This window comes from Culex pipiens, chromosome 2, assembly GCF_016801865.2.
Source record: "Culex pipiens pallens isolate TS chromosome 2, TS_CPP_V2, whole genome shotgun sequence".
Classification (NCBI taxonomy): domain Eukaryota; kingdom Metazoa; phylum Arthropoda; class Insecta; order Diptera; family Culicidae; genus Culex; species Culex pipiens.
This window is the reverse complement of record NC_068938.1, coordinates 27674883-27682435: the sequence shown is the minus strand read 5'-3', so window position 1 is coordinate 27682435 and position 7553 is coordinate 27674883.

Below are 7553 nucleotides of genomic sequence, written 5' to 3'. Positions count from 1 at the left end.
TGAATTTCCAATCGAAAAGTACCTTACAGATTTTTTGATAAAGGGCTCTGTTTTCAAGATATAGCCACCGAAAGTTTGATTTTAGCGAAATATTTGCAGTTTTTCGATTTTTAAAAATAGTGACCATGAGTGACCATTTCTAAAAATATTTTTATTGAATAGTTCAGAAAATTTGCTATAAAATTGTCTAAGAGACATTGAAGATTGGACCTCGGGTTGCTGAGATACAGCCGCTTTAAGGAAAAGAAACAGAAAAATTGAAGTTTTCTAAGTCTCACCGAAACAACGCTCCATTTTCTAATGTCGATATCTCAGCAACTAATGGTCCGATTTCCAATGTTAAAACATGAAACATTCGTGAAATTTTCTGATCCTTTCAAAAAAAATATTTTGGACATTTTTAAATCAAGACTAACATTTGAAAAGGGCCTAACATTGAATGTTACGCCCATTTAAAATGTTAGTCTTGATTTTAAAAAATTCAAAATATTTTTTTTCAAAGAGATCGGAAAATTTCACAAATAATTCATGTTTTAACATTGAAAATCGGACCATTAGTTGCTGAGATATCGACATTAGAAAATGGTGGGTTGTTTTGGTGAGACTTCGAAAACTTCAATTTTCGTGTTTCTTTTTCTTAAAGCGGCTGTATCTCGGCAACCAGAGGTTCAATCTTCAATGTCTCTTAGACAATTTCATAGAAAATTTTCTGAACTTTTCAATAAAAATATTTTCAGAAATGGTCACTCATGGTCACTATTTTTAAAAATCGAAAAACTGCAAATATTTCGCTAAAATCAAACTTTCGGTGGCTATATCTTGAAAACAGAGCCCTTTATCAAAAAATCTGTAAAGTACTTTTTGATTGGAAATTCAATTTTACATTAAAAACTGACATCAAATTTGTTTTTGCATAAAATTTCGACTTTTTACAAAAATCACTTTTTTCAAAAATTCATAACTCGGTGGAAGATTTTTTGACCATGTTTCTCTATGGCTCAAAAGTTGCGGGTTTTTGTCCCCTAAAACATATCAAAAAATCTCGAAAATCAAAAAATACGTATTTTGGGAAATTGAGTTTTTGTAAAAAAAAGTTGATTAAAAAATCTGCAATTTTTTTTTTCGTGTACCTATTTTTTTCTCAATAGTCCTCAACAATACCTACAACTTTGCCGAAGACACCAAATTGATCAGAAAATTCACTCAAAAGTTACAGCTGTTTGAATATGTTCGTACCATTTTTGTATGGACAGCTGCCAAAATTGTATGGAAACATGTATGGGTGAACCAATGACACAAAATAGCTTATTTGGTCATAGGGAAGGCCCCCACAAAGTTTGAGCCAAATCAAAAAATACAAAAAATAAAAATGGTCGAAATCGGCCGATTTCGTAGAGAGTTGCTCACATTTCTCCATATAGTTTTGGTTGCGTAAATATTAGAAAATGTTTATCTTGAGAAGGAATTTTCTGATCGTTTTTTTTATATCTTCGGCAAAATTTGAACACAGACAAAAAAGGAATGTCAAAAGGTTGAAAATTTGGTTGATTGAATATTATCTTTTTTTTTGTATTTTTTTTTTTCTAAAATATGTGTAAGAATGTGAACCTGATGAAAATTCACTAATTTCCTTATGTAATATTACACATTTTAATAGACACAAAATCTGTCACCATTCCCTGATAATATTCATTTTTTGTCTGTTCAGGTATTGATGAGGAATATTCAAAAATAGAATTTCTGTTTTTTCACAAATGTTGGTGTCTGCCTGTGTGGATCAATCGGAATTTTGAATTTTTTTAATTCTATCGGAAACATCAGGCAATTTTACAAAAAAATTACCACTTGAATTCAATAGTGTGACACTAATTCTATGACAGTTTTATGATGCAATAGAAATAAAGATAACTAAGCAAATTTAAATCTGTCTGTTAAGAGGAAATGTTGGTAATTCAAAAAAAATCTGAGTCATTTTAAAAAAAATCCAACTAATTGTCAACGTGGATGGTGGATGGTCCCTTTCTGGTATTTCCGATAAAAGTTGCCAACACTGCCAAAAAATGCTCAAAATAATATTCTGAAAAAAATTACGAAAAATTGTGTGTGTGTGTGTGTGTGTGTGTGTGTGTGTGTGTGTCTGTATGTGTGTGTGTGTGTGTATGTGTGTGTTTTTTTTTAAATTATATATTTTAACATACCGTAGCATTTCTAAGCATGCGATTCTCTAGTAAATTTTTACATGAAAACTGATTTTTGAGGTTCAATCATGCTAAAAACGTTATTATTATCAGGAAAATTTATTTTACAGGGTGGACACTCAAGTCAGAAAATCTGAAAAAAAAGAAATCACAAAAAGTCGGGAATTTGTGTTATTTTTTTTACAAAAGTCGGGAATCCCAAAGTTCTTTCCACTTTTTAAAAGTATTTGCGAATTTGAATATTTTTTAAGACATTAAATATTCTTATAAATATTTGTGATACTTATTTGTTATGAGTTTGACACAGATTGTGATAGTGATTTTAATAAAAACGATTCAAACTTTGGTTTGGAAGAAGTTTGTTTTTTTTTCTATAACGGTAAACTAAATTTAATAAGTCATTGGTTGCGATTTTTTTGTGTTGATTCCCGTATTTTTTGAGCATAGGTAAAAAATGTAGATAAAGTTTGGTTTTAATAAATCGGAAAACGATTAATAATAAAATCAATATCAAAAAATTTTCGATCTTGATAAAAAATTAACTTTGTTACTTTTTGATGTGGCAGTGCGTGGCCGAATGGTTACGCTGTCCGCTTTGTAAGCGGATGATTCTGGGTTCGATTCCCATCTGCTGCAACCTTCCATCGGATGAGGAAGTAAAATGTCGGTCCCGGCCTTGGTTGTTAGGCCGTTAAGTCATTCCAGGTGTAGGAGTCATCTCCATGCCATAAGTACAAACAACATACCAAACCAAGCCTGCTCCGGTGGAATCGCTGGCGGCGGTTGGACTCGCAATCCAAAGGTCGTCAGTTCAAACACTGGGGTGGAAGGTTCCTTGGAGTAGAAAGAGGTTTGGGTGCTCTCCCCATTCAAGCCTTCGGTCTCCTAGGTTCGAGCAGAAACTTGCAATAGAGACCACAAAAGACCCGGGGGTCGTTAATGTGGATGGTTTGATTTTGATTGACTTTTTGATATATATAAATATAATTATATATAAATATAATTATATATAAATATAAAAAAATTAAAAATATGTCTGTCCAAAATGTTTTGCAAAAAATGAGTGGTAAAGCATAAGGTCTCAATAAACTGGATTTTTCATTGAAAAAAAAAACAGCATTGATTTTTAAAATAAAATACCAAATTCAACAACAAAATAGAAGGAAACCTGATTAAAAAAAATTACGCGAATTTCCAGATATTTTTTTTTGTATGACATTTTCAAAAAGAGTCCACGAGGTTTATGGAGCAGTTCTTAAAAAAGTTTTATGATAGATGATTAGAATCCAAACACATTTTGAAGAATTTGCAAATCATTCAAAAAAATATTGTTTCAGAAATATTTCTGTGAGTTTTTTTTCACTATTTTAAGCGTAAAAAGTCTAAATTCTAAAATGTTTCAGATACTTTTTTGATTTTTTTAAACAATTTTTAAGTCTGTACTTCTGTATTTCAGCCTGAGTGGGCCGAAAAATCGAGAGGAAAAAAATATTTTTTTCAAAAAACTTCAAAATTTCAATGGAAATTTAAGTGCAATCAACTGCAATCAATTTAAAATGCATTACCTTGCGTTCAGTTCAGAGTCATTTTTAGCATGTTTGGGTTGATTTAAATCTCTTGCATTTTTGAAAATTTTCAATCTTTATTATCGCAAAAAGTTTTTTTCGTTGAAATTTTTGTTTTCGTCAAATCTTAACTAGTGTAAAATGCATTTAAAAAAACTTTTTGCGTTGTTGAACGGATGGCTTGTTATTTCATTTTTTATATTTTTTTTATTTTTTTGCTTATTATTACAACCCTGATGTTCAGAATGAAACTTCACATCGCCAAAAAAACAGTTCTCTCGTTTGTTCACGTTGCGTACCGGCAAGCGTTTTTATATACATCGCACATCGCACTTCCATACAAAATACAACCACAGACAGCGAAAGAGAGCGAGAGATCACTTTGCCTGCACATTTAACCCACTCCCCGCGGGGGCGTGGGGGTAGGGAGTTGGTGTCGGCTCCTTTTGTATTCATTTGAATCATCATCACCCACCGAGAGAGCAGAAGCCGCGCGCGCGTCTGTCGAATCCAAAATGTGTGTGTGTGTCCGTAGATGGCTGCTACAGCAAAGGTCAGTCACCACTTTCGACTGCGTTCTTCCGCTGGGAGGCCACCGGCAGGGGTGATGAGGGGTTCCCGCCAACATCCAGCATCCATCAAGGCAGTCTGCATGGTGGGGGTCTTCAATTTCGTCTGCTGTGCTCTTCCAGAAATAACAGCAATCCCAACGGAGTTGAACGTGGAGTTCGTTCCGTTCGTTCGTTGGCGTTTTCGTATGCGAGGTATGGCAATATCTGGGTTGAAACAACAAGGCCAATTAGAAGTTATTACTTTCGGCAAAACATTCGAAAGCTTGGTTGGCAGTGGTGGAACCCTTCTGCAAATTAAGATTAAATGTTTATCCACAATATTCAAAACTTTGCGCATCAAAACTTGACAGACGTGGTGGTTTAACGGGATCCCGCTTGATTACAGGGAAAACTTCCCAGACGTGCGACTCTTTTTACGAATAATCGCGCGCGTAACAAATTCCACGTAATCTGCCCCGCCAACGGCGACGTTGAAGATGCAAATCCAGAGTTTATATTCTGGGCAAAGTTTGTCGTGATTAACCCTTTACTGCACAATCAAGTTTTTTTTAAATGTTTTTTTTCTTGTTCTAAAATTGTAAGAAATAAAATAAAATTACTTAATTATATAAAAAATAAAAAATAAATATTAAAAAACTATTTAAAAAACTAGAAAGCAAAGTGTTAAAAAAGTGAGTTCTGCAGTTTCGTCCCGTGGTTCCCCCAACTGTCTGGCTGTCTCATTTGTAATCAGCGGACTGCACACCCGGTCGGGCAGAGATACACAAACAAATGCGCAAATATTTACTTCCCCTCGCCGCCGCTGACGGTGTTTTTTGTGTTATATGCTGTCAGAGTTGGTAAAATTCTCAATTCAACTCTGTTCTGATAAGGGAGGAGTGAAATTTTGGGGTTTTAATGGTTTGGAGTAGGTTATATTTTCTTTATTTATTTTTGTTTATTTTTGTGAGAAGGTCGTTGTAAAGGCTGAAGTTCCTAAAATTCTTTGATTAAATTAATATCTGCAGAACCATAAGGCTCGTGTTGGCAGAAAGGTCCATATGCAAAAACAATAATTTTAAGAAAAACGCAAAGAAAATTTGTTCCGCACCTAGGTTTGTATAAAAGCTTGTTTTCATACTTCAATATCTTCAAATTCATTTTAAAACTTTCTTTCTGCTGTTTATATTATGGAAAAATGTTCTTTTCAAATCTTCAAAAAACAAGAATTTTCATTTAAAATTTCTGAGTGTTTTGTAAAATTGCAGGGTCATTTTTCTGAGTGTAATATTATTCTTCAAAGTTTGATAATACAAATGATGTATGCACATAAGGGGGTTGCTTGCAACCATAACAAGCTATGTTCCAGAATTTTTTTACAGTTGAGTTTCAATACGTTTTTTTTTCCTAATTTCACGTCTTTTTTCGAATGTTCAAAAATGAAAGGGGCCTTTCCGTCACGAGATATCGAAATATAGAAATCGGATTCGACGACAGGGACTGTAATTACCCCTTACGACAAAGTTTCACGCAAATCGAAGAATGATCAGGGCAATTTGTTTCCAATTTCATGTGAGTTTGCAGAGAATGGTCCAACTATTAATGTTTTTTTTTTCTTCTTTTTTATAACTATCATATTATTAAGGCTCTTAACTTTTGTTAGTTCGAAAGATTTTTATTACTCTTGGGATTTTTGAAATATTTTAAAAACATCAAATTATTATTCCTTGTGTTCAGCTTGAAATGTTGTTAAATTTTTTTTTTAATTTTTGGCAGTTTTTACACTTAAACATTTGTTTTTTTGTGTTTATGTTTATTTTACTTTTTGTAGTCCTCAAATTTTTCTTATCTTTAAGTTTTTTGAATTCTTCAAAATTAATTGTCATCTTTAACATCATAAGAATCCTAAACATCTTTCTTCATCATCTTCAAATTATTTATCATGTTAATTATCTAACATTTTTCAATTTCTTAACATTTTTGAATTCTAGAAAAATCCATAAAATTCTTGAATTTTTTAAATTTTATTTGAGATTTTTTTTTTAAATTTTGCGTTTCTTACAGTTTTTAATACTATTTAAATTCTAATTAATTCTTGCATTTTTTTGTTATAATCTTTAGCTCTTATTTTTTTTAATTCTTATTAAAAAATCAAGAAATTTTTGTTGAGTTGTATTTTTTTTCTTCTTTTTAAAATGTTTGAAAAAATTCCTTTGTAATTTGAAAAACCGTAAAATTAAAAAAAAATGTAATCTTAAATTATTCAAAACTTGATAAAGCCGATGCAAATATTTTCCAAAATGTTTGTCCCTTGGCTCTGTCCGGGATCAAGGGGGGTTTGCAAAATAATTAAAAAAATATATAAAAATTGATATAACAAGCCATAGTCTGAACATTTCAATGAAAAAAGTGTTTTAAAAATGCATTTTCTACTAGTTAAGTTGTTTTGCAATCATTAGTTTTCAAAAATGTAAGATTTGACAAAAACAAAAATTTAAAAAAAAATAAAAAAATATATAATTATTGAAATATTTTACATTTCTTAAATTTTATTATGTTATTTTTTTTTATTATTAATTCATGAAATCCTCTTTTTACTTAAAAAAAATATATCCTTGAAATTCTTTTGATTCAAGTTGGCAATTTAAAAAAAATCGTGATTCAACCTTATCCGCAATTTTAAAATATTGTATTCTTTTTTGTAAAAATCATTCCATTCTTGAAATTCTCAAACTTTTGTTCTTGTTTGCATTAATGGAAATCTTTATATTATTTGATTTTTTTTCATGCTTTTGGTTATTTCTTTAAATTTCTCAATTTTCTATCTTCGGTTTATATTTCTGAATTCTTTTCTGTTTCGCTTAATTTTAGTACAATTTTTGTAATTTTTAAAATCTGAAAATAATCTTTTCACCTGTTTTTTTTTATTCTCGAATACTCGATTTTTTGTTATCCTTTGCATTCTTGAAAATCTTTATATTATTTGAATTTTTGTACCCTTTTTTTAATTTATTTGTTATTCTATCAATTTCTTTTCTTCGATTTTCTTTTCTTATTTTTTTCTTATTTATTTATTTTTAGTATCATTGTTCAATCTTTCTCAATTTGGAAAAAATATAAATGGTCTGACAAGTATGCTGTTTAGAATAGGCTCGTAGTTCAAAATAATCTCTATAGCGATTAAATTCAAACCGCCATGATATAGAAAATAATGACTAAAATTAGGTATACAATTTTTA